Source organism: Lepidochelys kempii, chromosome 7 (assembly GCF_965140265.1).
Source record: "Lepidochelys kempii isolate rLepKem1 chromosome 7, rLepKem1.hap2, whole genome shotgun sequence".
Classification (NCBI taxonomy): domain Eukaryota; kingdom Metazoa; phylum Chordata; order Testudines; family Cheloniidae; genus Lepidochelys; species Lepidochelys kempii.
Window position 1 is genome coordinate 14,236,988 of NC_133262.1, and position 18,798 is coordinate 14,255,785.

The 18,798-nt window shown below is 39.9% G+C and overlaps 1 protein-coding gene across 8 annotated transcripts in view; it reads left to right on the top strand.

Moving 5' to 3' along the window:
- LOC140914094 (contactin-4) overlaps positions 1-18,798 on the top strand; it is a 659,738-nt gene that overhangs the window by 258,278 nt on the left and 382,662 nt on the right. The window lies entirely within an intron of this gene.

Genomic DNA, 18,798 nt, shown 5'->3' on the forward strand with positions numbered 1-18,798 from the left:
CATAATGTATTTTATTAATTTTGCCTCTTTTTCCTGGAATGTTCTCAAAGGATCTAACAATTATCTCTAATGTATTTGTTGTCTGAATTTATTCAATGATGTTTTTCTTTTGTGAATATCATGGCTTGCTTTTTCAGCTGTATTGCTTTGATTTAATTGTGTCTCTATTCCCTGATTGGGTGAGCGTAACTACAGCAATAAGGTTTTACTTGTGAAGGTTTGCAGAAACTGAATTTAAAATTTGCTTCTGATGAGTATTTTAAGTGTGCAAGTTTAGCATGCACTTTCTGTGAGCATTCTTGTTAGCAATATCAATTGCACACAACATGTATGGAAAAAGGGTGCAGACACTGCTGAGGTGAGTTTTGTTTAAACATTCAGATAAATATTGCAGCAAATGTATGCTATTGACACATCTATATTATTTAAGTGAAACCAAGACCAGAGAACCCCAGTAAGACTCAAAATATTAAGAAAAGAAGATCTTACTGTACATACTGGTCATGGAGCTCTTTGACTTTCTGAACTGGAGAAGAAAAACACTGTAGGGAGGGTCTCTTTTCCAGTTGCAAACAGGAGCTTTACATGATCTCCCTGACACCAGGTTTCCTTGGTGAACAGCTGTTGGATTGTGATAGTTATAGACTATATATTAACACCTAGTTCATGATCATAACTCTCAAATAATTTAGTGAAGCCCCTTTGTTTTCTTGGAAAAACCCTATGTCCCCTTTTCATTCATGCCTTTGATATATTTTCTTCCTGCCAACAGCCTTGGGTTTTTTTGTTTGTTTGTTTTTATCTTCTTCCCTCCATTGCCCTTCCCTCTTAGCTCCATCGCTGTCTGTGTCTTATCATGCTTGGATTGTAAACTGTTGGGGCAGGAAGCAGGTCTAGGCTTGTCTACTGTGCTATATTCAAATGTTAAAAGACTAATCATATTTAATACATAATCTGTGTCCTATCACAAGTTTGGAGGAGTGTACGATACTGAGAACTTTCCAACTGTTCTTGTGTTTGCATCAGAAAGCAACCACATTTACCTCGCTATCTCAAATATTTTCCCTCTGGGAGAGTTCCCAAAGTGTTCAAAGTAAAACAAAATCTCTATAGTTATCATTTTAAGTGCTCTGGAACCATGCAATACTGGTCACATATTGTTTTTGTTCTTATCTGTTTTGTGGAACCTTTTTTATTAAACTAGTTTTTTTAAAAAAACAAACAAACCGTTTTTTGCCCACACGTTTTGAACTGTCATTGTGACCTGAAATCAAGTTTGGTGATTCCTAGGCCACCTACCAGCAACCGATGCTTTCTTTACCCTCTGCCATCACCATTCTTCTTCCTGATGACCATGTTCCCTTGTGCCAGTTAACACTCCGTCTCTCAGCACAACCCTAACTTTTTCCATGCCACCATTCACACTTTGAGGGCACATTCACATATGATAATTCTTTTGTAATGATTAATTGTGTCTTTTAACTCACAAAGCCCTTACGGAATTTTAGAAATGAGTTCGAACAATCATTTTTTCTGATATGTATTTACAAAGTAGATACAGGAAGCATGGGCTAAGGGTTAAATACAAATCGCTCACTCACCAAGTACCTTTTTCCACAAACCAGCGGTTAAGACTAGCCATTAAGACTACACGGACAATGGTAGTAGTTACAGAACACTCAAACACTGATCACCACCAGCTGACATAGAAAAGCTACTGCCATCTCTGTCGATACCAAGCATACCAAACCTGTTGATATCTTGATGTTATCAGATTCAGCACACTTTGTTGTCATCACAACAGCAACATCTCACACCATCTCTGTTGCTAAGTAATAGCTATACATACAGGGATACAGGGAGAGGGGCAGAGAAAGTGACCTCCATTCCCTTGTACTTTAAAGGGAAAATCTGGTTCCAGGCGCCTAACCCAAGCATAGAATCATAGAATATCAGGGTTGGAAGGGACCTCAGGAGGTCATCTAGTCCAACCCCCTGCTCAAAGCAGGACCAATCCCCAACTAAATCATCCCAGCCAGAGCTCTGTCAAGCCTGACCTTAAAAACATCTAAGGAAGAAGATTCTACCACCTCCCTAGGTAACGCATTCCAGTGTTTCACCACCCTCCTAGTGAAAAAGTTTTTCCTAATATCCAACCTAAACCTCCCCCACTGCAACTTGAGACCATTACTCCTTGTCCTGTCCTCTTCTACCACTGAGAAAAGTCTAGAACCATCCTCTCTGGAACCACCTCTCAGGTAGTTGAAAGCAGCTATCAAATCCCCCCTCATTCTTCTCTTCTGCAGAGTAAACAATCCCAGTTCCCTCAGCCTCTCCTCATAAGTCATGTGTTCCAGACCCCTAATAATTTTTGTTGCCCTTCGCTGGACTCTCTCCAGTTTATCCACATCCTCCTTGTAGTGCGGGGCCCAAAACTGGACACAGTAGTCCAGATGAGGCCTCACCAATGTTGAATAGAGGGGAACGATCACGTCCCTCGATCTGCTGGCTATGCCCCTACTTATACATCCCAAAATGCCATTGGCCTTCTTGGCAATAAGGGCACACTGTTGACTCATATCCAGCTTCTCGTCCACTGTCACCCCTAGGTCCTTTTCCGCAGAACTGCTGCCTAGCCATTCAGTCCCTAGTCTGTAGCTGTGCATTGGGTTCTTCCGTCCTAAGTGCAGGACCCTGCACTTATCCTTGTTGAACCTCATCAGATTTCTTTTGGCCCAATCCTCCAATTTGTCTAGGTCCCTCTGTATCCTACCCCTGCCCTCCAGCGTATCTACCACTCCTCCTAGTTTAGTATCATCCGCAAATTTGCTGAGAGTGCAATCCACACCATCCTCCAGATCATTTATGAAGATATTGAATAAAACCGGCCCCAGGACCGACCCTTGGGGCACTCCACTTGATACCGGCTGCCAACTAGACATGGAGCCATTGATCACTACCTGTTGAGCCCGACAATCTAGCCAACTTTCTACCCACTTTATAGTGCATTCATCCAGCCCATACTTCTTTAATTTGCTGACAAGAATACTGTGGGAGACCGTGTCAAAAGCTTTGCTAAAGTCAAGAAACAATACATCCACTGCTTTCCCTTCATCCACAGAACCAGTAATCTCATCATAGAAGGCGATTAGATTACTCAGGCATGACCTTCCCTTGGTGAATCCATGCTGACTGTTCCTGATCACTTTTCTCTCATGTAAGTGCTTCAGGATTGATTCCTTGAGGACCTGCTCCATGATTTTTCCGAGGACTGAGGTGAGACTGACTGGCCTGTAGTTCCCAGGATCCTCCTTCTTCCCTTTTTTAAAGATGGGCACTACATTAGCCTTTTTCCAGTCATCCGGGACTTCCCCCATTCGCCATGAGTTTTCAAAGATAATGGCCAATGGCTCTGCAATCACAGCCGCCAATTCCTTTAGCACTCTCGGATGCAACGCGTCCGGCCCCATGGACTTGTGCACGTCCAGCTTTTCTAAATAGTCCCTAACCACTTCTTTCTCCACAGAGGGCTGGCCACCTACTCTCCATGCTGTGATGCCTAGCACAGCAGTCTGGGAGCTGACCTTGTTAGTGAAGACAGAGGCAAAAAAAGTATTGAGTACATTAGCTTTTTCCACATCCTCTGTCACTAGGTTGCCTCCCTCATTCAGTAAGGGGCCCACACTTTCCTTGGCTTTCTTCTTGTTGCCAACATACCTGAAGAAACCCTTCTTGTTACTCTTAACATCTCTTGCTAGCTGCAGCTCCAGGTGTGATTTGGCCCTCCTGATTTCATTCCTACATGCCCGAGCAATATTTTTATACTTTTCCCTGGTCATTTGTCCAATCTTCCACTTCTTGTAAGCTTCTTTTTTATGTTTAAGATCCGCAAGGATTTCACCGTTAAGCCAAGCTGGTCGCCTGCCATATTTACTATTCTTTCAACGCATCGGGATGGTTTGTCCCTGTAACCTCAATAGGGATTCCTTGAAATACAGCTAGCTCTCCTGGACTCCTTTCCCCTTCATGTTATTCCCCCAAGGGATCCTACCCATCATTTCCCTGAGGGAGTCGAATTCTGCTTTCCTGAAGTCCAGGGTCCATATTCTGCTGCTTACCTTTCTTCCCTGTGTCAGGATCCTGAACTCGACCAACTCATGGTCACTGCCTCCCAGATTCCCATCCACTTTTGCTTCCCCCACTAATTCTTCCCGGTTTGTGAGCAGCAGGTCAAGAAAAGCTCCGCCCCTAGTTGGCTCCTCTAGCACTTGCACCAGGAAATTGTCCCCTACATTTTCCAAAAACTTCCTGGATTGTCTATGCACTGCTGTAGTGCTCTTCCAGCAGATATCAGGAAGATTAAAGTCGCCCATGAGAACCAGGGCGTGTGATCTAGTAGCTTGATCAGTTGGACTGGGCTCTGAAGAATTCTGTAGGTGTAACTTGGAAGGATCCTCTCTGAATTTATGATGGAGGTAGTAGTGGAGGGTTAGAGGAGCCACCATAGCTTCTGTGACATCACCTCCATGTAAGGATCAGCATAGTGTCAGAGCCACCTGCCCAACTCCACTCCAAACCCTGCTGCATATGGGCATGCAGAAATCGCCTGTAGAGCTCAGATCGGTGCTGCACAGAGGTGGGCTGTTGAACTCCTACTCCTCTCAGTGAAGCAGAACTTCCGTGCTCCCACTGCCCTTTCACACATGCTGAAGAGGAAAAGAATTTGGAGCCACGGGTAGTATATGGATGATTTGAGGCAGAGGTGGAAGCAAGCCATAATATTAGAATATCTGTAGAAATTTAGAATTTGCATCCAAAATTCATAGCTAGTATAAAATACTGCTGGACTTCATGTCCTCATGGATACCACCAAAATTCATAGTGATCTTACTTACAAAACTCAACATTCTGAAAGGGTTTGGAAATATATGTCAAAGTCTCAAAATCTGAGTGGGTAGGACATGTATCAGACTTTTTTTTTTTTAATGTGATGTACTCATTTTCCCTATTTATTTTTCCCTTTACTGAAATTCATGAAGTCCCAGGATGCTCTGACTGAAATCAAACTACACAGACATGTTGTTCTGGGAATAGATAGCTCTTACCCAACTGATGAAAATCTAACCATACAAGTTGCTAATAAGCTAAGTCCACCATGGTGGCAGGTGCATTGAAATGTGCAGTGTTCTAACAAATAATTTAATGATATGGTATAGACTATTGTATGCATATATTTGTTAAATTAAAAGTTCAGCTCATAGGCAGTGGAGTTACAGCAAGGCTGAATTTGGCCCAAGGATTCTGTGCATGCTTCTCATTATGTGGAAGTTATTTCTTTTAAAAGAAATGCATTAATGAAATAGAATGAAAAAACTATATATGGACTTAAAGTTTTGTGGCTTCATTAAGTGTAAAGATATTAATTGGCCATTATCTTTTCTCCACCTCTGATGAGCAGTATATATAGTGGTCATTTGGAGTGGAGGTGCTAGTGAAATTTGCATGCAATTTGCAGATTAATTTTTAAAGAATTAATTTTCTCTGCTAAGACAACACCCATAAATATTAGTGATTTCTTGTATGGTGGTCAGGGACAAAAGGACGTTTAATGACTTTCTTGTGATAATGAAGATCCTTACATGATTTTGCATAGTCAAAGGTATTTCTTGGCTGGTCTTTTTCATTAGTACCTTTTATACATTAATGCAAATGAAACAGTGACTATTAGAATAAATTGCTGGGTGAAGGATAATAACTTACTGTTTTGCTATATTAAATTCCCCCAACATACTGCCAATTTCCAGTGAATTTTATCAAATTGGACCTGGATAGTATATTAAGGTTGCTTTTGATTTTTATTCTTCGCCATATTTGATTTGAATAACCTTTTTTTAGAGTAACACACTTTCTTGCAGCTAAAGCAACTAGGAGGTGTCAGCAATAGATTTTCCCTTTAAGTATCAAATCTGATAAATGGATATCCCATGGTTAGGAAAATTACATACACTTAATACCTGAGGCAAGTGAGTTGCAATCTCAGCAAAAGCTTAAATGATAACTCTGCTTCTTGTAGATGCAAAAGGGAGCATTAACACTTTCCTAGCAGCATTCGTGGTAAGGAATTATTGTCATCTCCTTTGTATATTCATGGGGAATTTACAACAAAAAAACAAACAAAAAAACCATGGCTGGTGACTTTTAACAGAACGTTACAGGAATATATATTTTAAAGAAATAATGTAGCTATAATCTTATTAATCCCTGCACATATGCACAGAGAATTTGAAAATTGGAATTACTCAAGTTTTACAGGTTTTTGATTACATTAATTAGTTGTATACCTTACCCCCACACATACATCATACATTACTCTAGTTGCATTAATACTGGCTTCAGAATGCCATATCCAAGGCAGATCACATCTTTCAAAGGAATGGCTATGGCATTTCCACTGACACCTTTATTTGAACTGCTGTGTGAAGGTCTTACACACTAGTAAGGTTGTATTATGCCTGAAGCTCTACATGCCCACGATGGGAACATATAAGATCTCATAAGCGAAGCCTGTTCAGTAGTTGGATGGGAGATCTCTGTGGAACTCCTGAGATTCTCGATGAACTGCTGTTGATGATTCTGTTGCTACTCTTTTCTCTGAGTCAGGACCGTGCCAAAAATGTCAGATCTGGTGTTGGGGGCCGCAGTGCTGTGAGAGCTATCCTCTTTTAAATGAGGCATAAAAGTGAGTTTATAATCACCTGTAGTCATTAAAGTTCTTGTGACACTGTACTAGTAAGTATGGGTGTGATCCTGCAAAGACTAGCACATGTTCTTACCTGTAGCTGCTGCAACTAATTACGTTGGCCTCAATCTGACTAGTCATAGTACATAAAGTTAAATGTGTGTTAGCCATTGCAGGTTTGGGGCCCAAACTAACCTCAGTCTCTTAGGCAGAATTCAGTTTCAGTAACTACATGGTACTTACTAAATTCCCTCTGTGATTCAGATATGATATTGTTCACTTATCATTCTAAACCCTTGAGTAATGCTTCTGTGTGCTGTTAAAACTGTCAAATACCACCCCAGCGCTTGCCACATGGTGAGTGTGAGTCCATTGTAGTTTGTAAAGACTTTACTGTCCTATGCCCTGAGACTCTAAATAAATGTTGTTTTAATTAAGAGCTTGATCATAAAGGGGGGGAAAAGAAACTCTCATTTTAAATAGCAACCTACAGTAGAAGACAATAAAAAGTCAACATCTGTCAGCAGTCTTTGTAGATATTTTTTCTAATCTAAGCATAGGGGAAAGACAGTTGTATTTTCTAACACTGTTTAGTAAACACTGGAAAATACAGTGGCTGAAATTAAACTAACAATGTTAATAAATATTTTGTTTATTTTAATCATTTTTTTGTGCGATGAAGTCTCATGGGCTGTAAAGTAGACGCATACAATTAGAAAAGCAACATTCAGGCACATAATTTGCATGCGGCTGGGATGAGGATCTGTGCAAAGGCCCATTCACAGATATGCAAAGGAATGCCAATTGAAAACTGAATTCATTTAGGATATAACATCCAGAGAAGAACAGACACATTTTTAAGGAAGAATGAACAGAGACTGGGTGAAGATCAAGTTGTTTCCTATTCACACTAAAGTCTTTGTCACAAGAATATATTAATGTTAACATATTTCCTGTTCAGTGCACAGCTCAAGAATGCAGAATGTCTCTCCTATATCATAGGAATTACTGTAGTGGAACATGCTACTATGATCTTTTTCAATATTTAGCATTTCAGTTGTCTGTCTAAACTTCTTTTCTCCTATTACAGGCAACTCTGAGAAGCTGAGGTATATATTCATAATATAGAGACAGCTCTGTACTGAGTGATGATAGACATCCAGAGTCTTGCAGATCAGCACCCTGTTGTAGGAGAATCAGTGATGCAGAGTATATTATTAGGTTTCAGAGTAACAGCCGTGTTAGTCTGTATTCGCAAAAAGAAAAGGAGTACTTGTGGCACCTTAGAGACTAACCAATTTATTTGAGCATGAGCTTTTGTGAGCTACAGCTCACTTCATCGGATGCATACCGTGGAAACTGCAGCAGACATTATATACACACAGAGATCATGAAACAATACCTCCTCCCACCCCACTGTCCTGCTGGTAATAGCTTATCTAAAGTGATCATCAAGTTGGGCCATTTCCAGCACAAATCCAGGTTTTCTCACCCTCCACCCCCCCACACACGAACTCACTCTCCTGCTGGTAATAGCCCATCCAAAGTGACAACTCTCTTCACAATGTGCATGATAATCAAGGTGGGCCATTTCCTGCACAAATCCAGGTTCTCTCACCCCCTCACCCCCCTCCAAAAACCACACACACAAACTCACTCTCCTGCTGGTAATAGCTCATCCAAAGTGACCACTCTCCCTACAATGTGCATGATAATCAAGTTGGGCCATTTCCAGCACAAATCCAGGTTTTCTCACCCCCCCCCTCCTTTTTTTCCCCCGGGGACACATATACACACACACAAACTCACTCTCCTGCTGGCAATAGCTCATCCAAACTGACCACTCTCCAAGTTTAAATCCAAGTTTAACCAGAACATCTGGGGGGGGGGGTAGGAAAAAACAAGGGGAAATAGGCTACCTTGCATAATGACTTAGCCACTCCCAGTCTCTATTTAAGCCTAAATTAATAGTATCCAATTTGCAAATGAATTCCAATTCAGCAGTTTCTCGCTGGAGTCTGGATTTGAAGTTTTTTTGTTTTAAGATAGCGACCTTCATGTCTGTAATTGCGTGACCAGAGAGATTGAAGTGTTCTCCGACTGGTTTATGAATGTTATAATTCTTGACATCTGATTTGTGTCCATTTATTCTTTTACGTAGAGACTGTCCAGTTTGACCAATGTAAATGCAGAGGGGCATTGCTGGCACATGATGGCATATATCACATTGGTGGATGTGCAGGTGAACGAGCCTCTGATAGTGTGGCTGATGTTATTAGGCCCTGTGATGGTGTCCCCTGAATAGATTTGTGGGCACAGTTGGCAACGGGCTTTGTTGCAAGGATAAGTTCCTGGGTTAGTGGTTCTGTTGTGTGGTATGTGGTTGTTGGTGAGTATTTGCTTCAAGTTGCGGGGCTGTGTGTAGGCAAGGACTGGCCTGTCTCCCAAGATTTGTGAGAGTGTTGGGTCATCCTTTAGGATAGGTTGTAGATCCTTAATAATGCGTTGGAGGGGTTTTAGTTGGGGGCTGAAGGTGACGGCTAGTGGCGTTCTGTTATTTTCTTTGTTGGGCCTGTCCTGTAGTAGGTGATTTCTGGGAACTCTTCTGGCTCTATCAATCTGTTTCTTCACTTCCGCAGGTGGGTATTGTAGTTGCAAGAAAGCTTGATAGAGATCTTGTAGGTGTTTGTCTCTGCCTGAGGGGTTGGAGCAAATGTGGTTGTATCGCAGAGCTTGGCTGTAGACGATGGATCGTGTGGTGTGATCAGGGTGAAAGCTGGAGGCATGTAGGTAGGAATAGCGGTCAGTAGGTTTCCATATAGGGTGGTGTTTATGTGACCATTGTTTATTAGCACTGTAGTGTCCAGGAAGTGGATCTCTTGTGTGGACTGGACCAGGCTGAGGTTGATGGTGGGATGGATTTGTGCTGGACATGGCCCACCTTGATTACCATGCACATTGTAGGGAGAGTGGTCACTTTGGATGAGCTATTACCAGCAGGAGAGTGAGTTTGTGTGTGTGTTTTTTGGAGGGGGGTGAGGGGGTGAGAGAACCTGGATTTGTGCAGGAAATGGCCCACCTTGATTATCATGCACATTGTGAAGAGAGTTGTCACTTTGGATGGGCTATTACCAGCAGGAGAGTGAGTTTGTGTGTGGGGGGGTGGAGGGTGAGAAAACCTGGATTTGTGCTGGAAATGGCCCAACTTGATGATCACTTTAGATAAGCTATTACCAGCAGGACTGTGGGGTGAGAGGAGGTATTGTTTCATGATCTCTGTGTGTATATAATGTCTGCTGCAGTTTCCACAGTATGCATCCGATGAAGTGAGCTGTAGCTCACAAAAGCTTATGCTCAAATAAATTGGTTAGTCTCTAAGGTGCCACAAGTACTCCTTTTCTTTTTGAGTATATTATTAGTTTGCTTTACTTACAAATTGCCTATCCCTGGAGCAGAGGTGGTCAAACACCATGGAAAACTTTTCTTTCCAAAATTGCAGCCCAACAACAATGCCAACTTCTGAGGGAGAAACTCTGTCTCAAGAATTAACTCTACTCAGGTCTTGTGTACACTACAAAATTAAGTTGACTTAAGTTAGGTCGACATCACCAAAGTAATTACTGTGGTGGTTCATGTCCACACAATGCCCCCTCTGTCGGTGGTGTGCATCCTCACCAGGAGCCCTTCCACTAACTTAACTGTGTGGGGCATTGTGGGGCACTAACAACTGGAGCCCCCCCAGCCCTATGGCCACAGCCCAAAGTATCAGTCCCTCACAGGGCTCTCAGCTGGAGCCCCACTTCTCCAGGGCTGACAGCTGGAGCTGTGAGCCCCGTGTGAGGCAGGCTGTCAGCCCTGCGGTGGTGGGGCTCCAGCTGTGAGACCCGTGTGGGACTGACAGCCAACAAGCAATGTAAGTAATGCAGTGTCTACACAGACACTGTATCACCCTAACTACATTGATCAAAGCGCTACACCTCTCACAGAGGTGGTTATTAGGTCGAGGTAGTGGGCAATTTATATCGGCGGGAGCAATCTTCTAATGTAGACACTTACAGAGTTAGGTCAGCGTAAGCTGCCTTACGTCGACCTACCTTTGTAGTGTAGACAAAGCCTAGTGTAGACAGACTGAGCCAAAAGTATATTCCTCCGCTGCTCATTACAGCTTTCCCTACCCCAAAGAACTGGCAACAACAAAATTAACAGTACATTGTTGCTTGCAAGCAAAACAAAACAAAACACATGTGCACACACACCAAAACTTGTAAGACCATGCACAAGAGTGCCATCTGGTGAGTACTTCAACAACAGTATTAATTCCTTTTGGTCTGCTTATGACTAGGCTTGATATTAAAGATGAAAATTGTAGCAAGAATATATCACAAATGTTTTTTGGACAACAGATGTGTAATAACATGTTAACTTCAAAGTCTTTAGTATTGACTCTCCAGTCCACATATGGGAGATTTGAAAATGCAACTCCCTTTTATAGTATTTATTTTTCTATTGTGGTAGCATGTAAGTAGGCTTGGAATCATTAGATTTTTATTGGTAAATGTTGGTAAACATTGATTTCACTGTACACACACAAGCTGATGAAAAATATTTCCATCAGAGATCATTAAAATGTACAGATAGGAAAAGTAAGAAAAATGCTGCTTGAGAGCTTATTAGAGTTGGATGTAAGGGTATTTACTTTGTGTATTTTGACATGTGACACTGACCCTTTGTGTTTTAATGATGATAAACCTTTCACTATTTGAATCTTAATGTCTATTGTCATTAAATAATTATTGTCTGATTTCCCACAGGTGTGAAAATTGAAATTGATAAAAACTAAAAAAAGCTTAAAACTCATAATTTTGTGCAACTTTCAAAACAGAAATAGATAAAAATGGAAAAAGTTCTTAAATATTGATATTGTCTGTTGAAACTATAAAATAAAATAAAATAAAATAAAATAAACTGAATTCTGCCAAGCCTAACATAAGAAACCCAAGCAGGGATCATGGCCTCATTTTTATTAGGCAACCTACAAATTACTAACACAAAGGTAAACCCTGCCCTATAGATCTCACAGAGTGAGTATTTTACCTGTGTAAATAGTTAGTGCATCTACAGAAGTACAGACTTTCTTAAGAATAAGTTGTTCTCAGAAGACACTTTCAACCAAGGCATATAATACACTTGAGTTTCATCCCAAAGTACTCAAAATAAACTCTCCCTTTTCACCTCAACAATTTTGGGAATTATAAATTGCTACACATGGAGTAAATTCTATTAATAAATTTGTAATAGGAAGGGAAAGGAAACTAAGAAAATGGTTCACAAATAAACATTTAAGTTCAGCCTTTATAATTTTAATATTGGTCAATTCCCATCTTTGCCATTGATTCATCATAAGATCATGGGCAAATCACTTACACACACTATGCACTATGCCTTAGTTTCCCTGTTTGTTAAATGCTATGACATCACCTATTGGGTTCTATTTCCTGTTCTGACATCAATGTCTTGCATGACCTATCTTGAGGTTTTTTTCCACATCTGAAAGCTTAACTTATACACTCTCCCTCTAGGCTACTGGGGGGGCCTTTTCTGAGAAATGTAATAGAAGGAATAATTTTACCAGGTCACATGGTTTCACTTTTGAACAGGAGCCCAGTCTGATTGAGAGACTGACGATAACATTGTCCATAATCTGAGGATTTTTTATATCAATGCTTCTGTTCACAGAGAATCCTGTCTAGTTTTCAAGTAATTGCAATTTCTTAAATAATTTACTATTCTTGCCCTTGAAACACTTCTCCAATGACCAGCGTCAAAAGGCTGTGCTACCCAACGGCTCTATAAGAGACATTGTTCCTTCTAGAGTAGCTGCTGGGTTGGTGAAATACCACGTTACACCCAAATCAGGAATGTGGCTATATATATAGTACATCACAGTGTAAAGAATACTATGAGTGTAGCAGTTTGAAAATCCTAAATATTTGGTAGGTAGGATGCTTATAAAACTTCACTTTCCCCAAAATTTGGGTTCTCAGTTTGGCCTTCAATTTTGAAGAAACAATGATGATACAGTTTTTTCCTCTGGATTTCCAATAAAGTAGGGAGAGATGGAACAGTAAGATGTGTAGTAAACTTTGTCAATTTGAGAAATAAATTACAATAATCCTCCTATAAATCTGGAATACATTTTCCATTTTATAGTTTGAAAACTTTCGTTGGAAGGAGTTGTGTTCACTTTATTGCTCAAAAGTTTTATCATTTGAAAGTGACTCAGTACATCAATTCACATTTTGTTATGGACAAGGTCAAAAACATCAAGTGTGCAAGTACTTTGTAATTGGCTGTCTGTTGTAAACACCAGGGGACTCAATCTATTACATGCACTTCAGTGCACTAAACCAACACTACATGAAGCCATCAGAGCATAGAATAGTTTTGCTAATCTCTCATAGTAATTAATGCAGGTGATCCTGCTCATATAAAATGGACATTCATCATATGATGGACTTTTAAAAAAATCATTGAAAGCATTCAATAATCAAACACATCTTGAACCCTCATCAGACATTAAGGAAAATAAATTTAAAGAAGAAAAATCTCTAAAGTGGAAATTCTGATCAATAGTAATGTTTCTCTGGACCATAAAAAATTACTGCAGACAAACATCATGGAGTTGATTTTTTTCACAAGCACTATTATAACTCCAGTTGATATTCATGGAAGGTACATGTGCAAGGATAGAAAAAGAGATATCTCTGACCCTGTTTCAAACCACCTTTTCAAGTCAGTGGAAATTTTGGGTGCACAAGGAATGTAGGCTCAAGCCCAATGTACTGTATATTTAAAATGTTAAGGTCATTTTACACAAAATAACAAAAAATAGGGAATTCAAAGTTAAGACTGACACTGTTCTTAAGAGGTTAAGGGTGTGGGAAGGGCAAAAAGCACAAAATTATGGTCTAAAGAATGATGTGACAGCCTTCAGTTTGATTTTTTTCCCCTTGTTTGAAACATCAGACTATTGTCTCATTGTTTCCTTGTGCTCCCTCGTTTATCTTTCTGTACTTGCTTCTTGTCTCATGCCTTACTTTTAGATTGTAATTTCTTTGGGGGCTGGGACAGTCTTTTTTGCAATGAATTTGCACAGTGCCATGGACCAAGACTGGGGCTCCTACTTACTACTGCAGTACAAATAATTAATAAAAATAATACTAAATGGTAACTACAGTGGACATTGCATTTCTCTCTTATCTAGTTATAGTATTTTTAAATACCTGGTACATAAACTAATTCTAATGTATGTTGTTTTATGCCACAACTAACTTCTCGTTCGTATACATATTTCAATTAGCAATACATGATTTTGACATGTTTATTTTAAATGAATATTATTTAAATCTAATATTTTAAACTGATTATCATGCTTCAGTTATATCAATAATTATTTATGTCATGAACCATAGTGTCAGCAGAATTATCATATGTTATACATATTCCATTGTTTACAGGTTATTAGTTCAACACTCCATAAAAAGATCTATTGTGTTACTCTGCTACTGCAGATTTTCCTAAAATTAAAACATCCATATCCCATTACCAATCACTAAATCATCTGACACCTCATTTAAAGGTGCCAAAGTACTTAGTCGCTGTCTAATTTTAACCTTGACATTTGGACTAAATGCCAGTCTTTCCTGTTTTAAGACTCAAATCACTGGTGATCTTTATATTTTGTTCTGTATCATTAATTACAGGCATATTAAAAATACCAAAAAGTTCATTGTATTAGGTAACTGCAACAACAAAAACTCATATATATTATATGAGTGTGGCAGGGTGCTGCTACAGAAGCCCTTAATCAGCTCCTGCCACTCCAGCCCCAATCAGGGAGAATGTATTGGGGCTGGGTGAACCGCCCTATGTTTGCCTGATTAGCTGACCACACCTGCCAGCCTCATTAGCAGGAGCTATAAGGCTGGCAGGAAGTGAGGGAAAGAGGGGTGGAGACTAAGAGTGGGAGGCCAGGCTCAGAGGGAGTAGGAGTCTCCTAGTCTGTTGCTGGCCAGGCCTGTGGTAGGCCAAGCAGTTGTAAAGCCTGTATATAGTTGGAAACTGGTGGTGGGAAACTGATCACGGATAAAGAATACGGGTGTTGCACCAGACTGAAAGGTCTCTGATTCACGGAGGAGAAGGGCCCAGGGGCCGAATCTGGAGGGGGCAGTGTGAACCCCATTACAATGAGAAACACTGATGATCCATCTGTTGTACATTTCCCCTTTACATTTGTTCTGAACCAAAACTTTCTGGTGACAATGTTATGATTTTTAAATGCTGAATTCCCTGCAAACCTTTTTCAGTGATATAGTTAATCAAGTCGTTTGGATGTGTTGAAAGCTGTCATGTATTTTGGTTATCATGTAGACAAGATAGTCCACTAGATCAAAGGTCATTTTGTTACATATGACATGTCCAGTGATTTAATCTTCATCTAGTCTCCTACAGCCTGATCCAGCTCCCGTTTTAGTAAATGGGACTTTTCCAGTGAAATCCATTGGCAAAATCCTCATTGACCTCAATGAGAATAGGATCAGGCCATAAAATATGGTAGGACTGCAGATTTTGAAAGCTCCTGTGAACCTGAAAATGCCCTTATTGTTTTGTGAAGTCTGTCAGAAAAAGTAAACCCACCTCTGTATTCAAGAGCATTTGAAGCTGAGATGACATGTCCTCCATATCTTTATTTCTAAACATAGAGCTAAATTATCAAAGCATAGGGTGACCAAATAGCAACTGTGAAAAAACGGGACGAGGGTGGGGGGTAATAGGCGCCTATATAAGAAAAAGTCCCAAAAAACAGGGCTGTCCCTTTAAAAATGGGACATCCGGTCACCCTATCAAAGCATCATGTGCTGTTAGCCATGTAACTCCAATTAATAACAAAGAAATTTCTGCAAAAAGAAGTCAACACTACACTTTGAAAATTAGCCTTATAACACATTTTTTAAAAAACAGAAATCTGTTTACAAAGCTTAATGGATGGCTCTGTGTAGGCAGGTTTACTATTTTGTCAAATACTGCACTGTGATATATTCTCCTCACAACAAACATTTCCATCTACCCTACCATAGCCCATAGCCAACCACACTTCCTCCTGAGAACTGTAATCAAGATGTGGTGTAGAGAGTCAGTAAAGTAGAGGTTCTACTTACAGAGTAGGGTGACTAGACAGCAAATGTGAAAAATTGGGACGGGGGTGGGGGCTAATAGGAGCCTATATAAGAAAAAGACCCAAAAATCGGGACTGTCCCTATAAAATCAGGACATCTGGTCACCCTACTGATAGACTCACACCAGACACATCTGTTCTGACTTGAACAGGTCTTAGTTTCACCTGCATTCATAAGCATAAATAGTCTCTTTTTACTGTCTTGCTTTTTCGGGATTTTTTTGTCAGTTGCCTTTTTCCTGTGTTCTTTTATTCTCTGTTCTTTTCTCTTTGTTTTGGGGAACTTATCTTGCTTTTGTTATCCTTTCTGCTATGCTTTTTTTAAAATCTGTTTTTAAATATATACTTTTTCTGTTGTCTACTCTTTCTTGTATATATTTTTTCTTCCCGGTCTTCATATTCTTATCAATTGTTTCCTTGCTTCTATTTGTCTGTTCTTTGTGCTGGCTGTTTTCATTCAAGCTTCCTCTTTCTGGCCACAAAGAACACAATAGGCCTTTCTTAATAATTTTCTTGCTTGAAAGTAATCCAATCATCTTTCTAACCTGGACCATTGCTATCTAAAGCACATTTCTGTGTGTGTTGAAAGACGAGAGTCTTAATATATGAAGGGACACTGCCAATTGGAGTATTTTTAAACTTTTTTTTTTAAATAAAAAATCTTATTTCTGAGAGGACACTCTCTAAATAGTGTTTCATTATTTTTATAAAGGTTTTGGGTGGGCCCTAGAACAAAACACATGAAGACCTACCAGACTCCCTATCTTGTCCTTGTTGTACGCTCTTGTCAAGATTCCTTCCCCACTCTGAACTCTAGGGTAAAATGTGGGGACCTGCATGAAAATCTCCTAAGCTTACTTTTACCAGCTTAGGTTAAAACTTCCCCAAGGTACAAAATTATTTTACCCTTGGATTTCCACTGCCACCACCAAACTTTATCTGGGTTTACTGGGAAACGTGGTTTGGACACGTCTTTCCCCCCAAAATCCTCCCAACCCTTGCACCCCACTTCCTGGGGAAGGTTCAGTAAAAATCCTCACCAATTTGCATAGGTGACCACAGACCCAAACCCTTGGATCTGAGAACAATGAAAAAGCATTCAGTTTTCTTACAAAGAAGACTTTTAATAGAAGTAAAGGAATCACCTCCGTAAAATCAGGATGGTAGATACCTTACAGGGTAATTAGATTCAAAACATAGAGAATCCCTCTAGGCAAAACCTTAAGTTACAAAAAAGACACAGAGACAGGGATAGTCATTCTATTCAGCACAGCTCTTTTCTCAGTCATTTAAAGAAATCATAATCTAACACATAAACCTAGCTAGATTACTTACTAAAAGTTCTAAGACTCCATTCCTGTTCTGTCCCCGGCAAAAGCAGCATACAGACAGACACAGACCCTTTGTTTTCTCCCTCCTCCCAGCTTTTGAAAGTATCTTGTCTCCTCATTGGTCATTTTGGTCAGGTGCCAGCGAGGTTACCTTTAGCTTCTTAACCCTTTACAGGTAAGAGGATTTTTCCTCTGGCCAGGAGGGATTTTAAAGGGGTTTACCCTTCCCTTTATATTTATGACAGCTCTTATTTCAGTTTTATTGTTGCTCCTGCTGTAACTACTAAAACATCTTCTTGCAGGGCCTGTGCAAATGAGCAGTGCATGAGACTGCAGCAGAATAGTGAGTGATATCATGCTGGTACATGAGACAGGAAGTGTAACTGACCATCCTCAGAACAATGGAATGGACTTTTTACTGTTCAAATGCACAAAGTAAACAAACTTGAGTGGGGGGTTGGGGGGAGGAGAGGACAATGTTTCCCGCTCTGATCTTGTTCAGTTTAGGAGGTTTAGGAGGTTGCTTATAACAATAGATACAAAAATTACAGATTAAACTATGATTTTTTCCTTTCTTTTTTTTTAAATCTAAAAACTTGTTCCGTGATCCAAGACATTTAGCAAAAATGTCACAAATAGTGTGGTATGTGGAGTTGCATAATATTCTAGGCACAAAATTATTGTGTACCTAGTGCTGTAAAAACTTTACAGGGTACTTGTCACAGCAGCACTATAGTGTCCTACCAGTATTTCAGTTTTAGTCTACCGGGATACTGTCAGACATTGAATGTTATAGTCTGGCAATTAAAGATACTTGTCTGGCATGTATGACCACTTCATGCAGCAGGGGTTGCAGAATTTTGTGATGTGGCGTATGCGTATAACATGTACATGAGTGTTGGTTTTTGCAAGTTACCTAAACTGTGCGATGGCACTATTAATTTAAGACACAGCGTTGTATAAGAAAATATAATTATTCATGCCATGTATGATGTGTGGCACAGTATTGTAATAACATATCACATTTTAAATAGGCATTTGTTTCTGTTGTGTTCTCTTACCCAAACAATTTAACTTCACCTACTCGTTGGTACGGCCATTCTCCACTTTTATGAAAATTGACCAAGACAAACATATATATGTGTCATTCTTGGAAGCTCCCCTTTTTTGTGGGTTGGCATCATACCACACGAAACTAAATTTAGTACAGAGGCCATTGCCATGTCCTTAAATGTACAAATAATGCCAAATTACAAAGGTCAGGAGTTTGGATCTGATAACACATGGATATTGTCTTTTTGGTCTTTATCCCATCTGTATTAATTTGCAGCATAAACTTCCACCTAGGTCATTTTCCCTCACTTAAATCCAATTTTTGTGGACCAGGATTTAACTGTGGATGGTTCCACTACAGGTGGGTTATAGTCTCTGCATCTTTTCTTATATTAGTATTTATTTGTATTGTTGCTACTAAAGGCCATAATCAAGAAGGG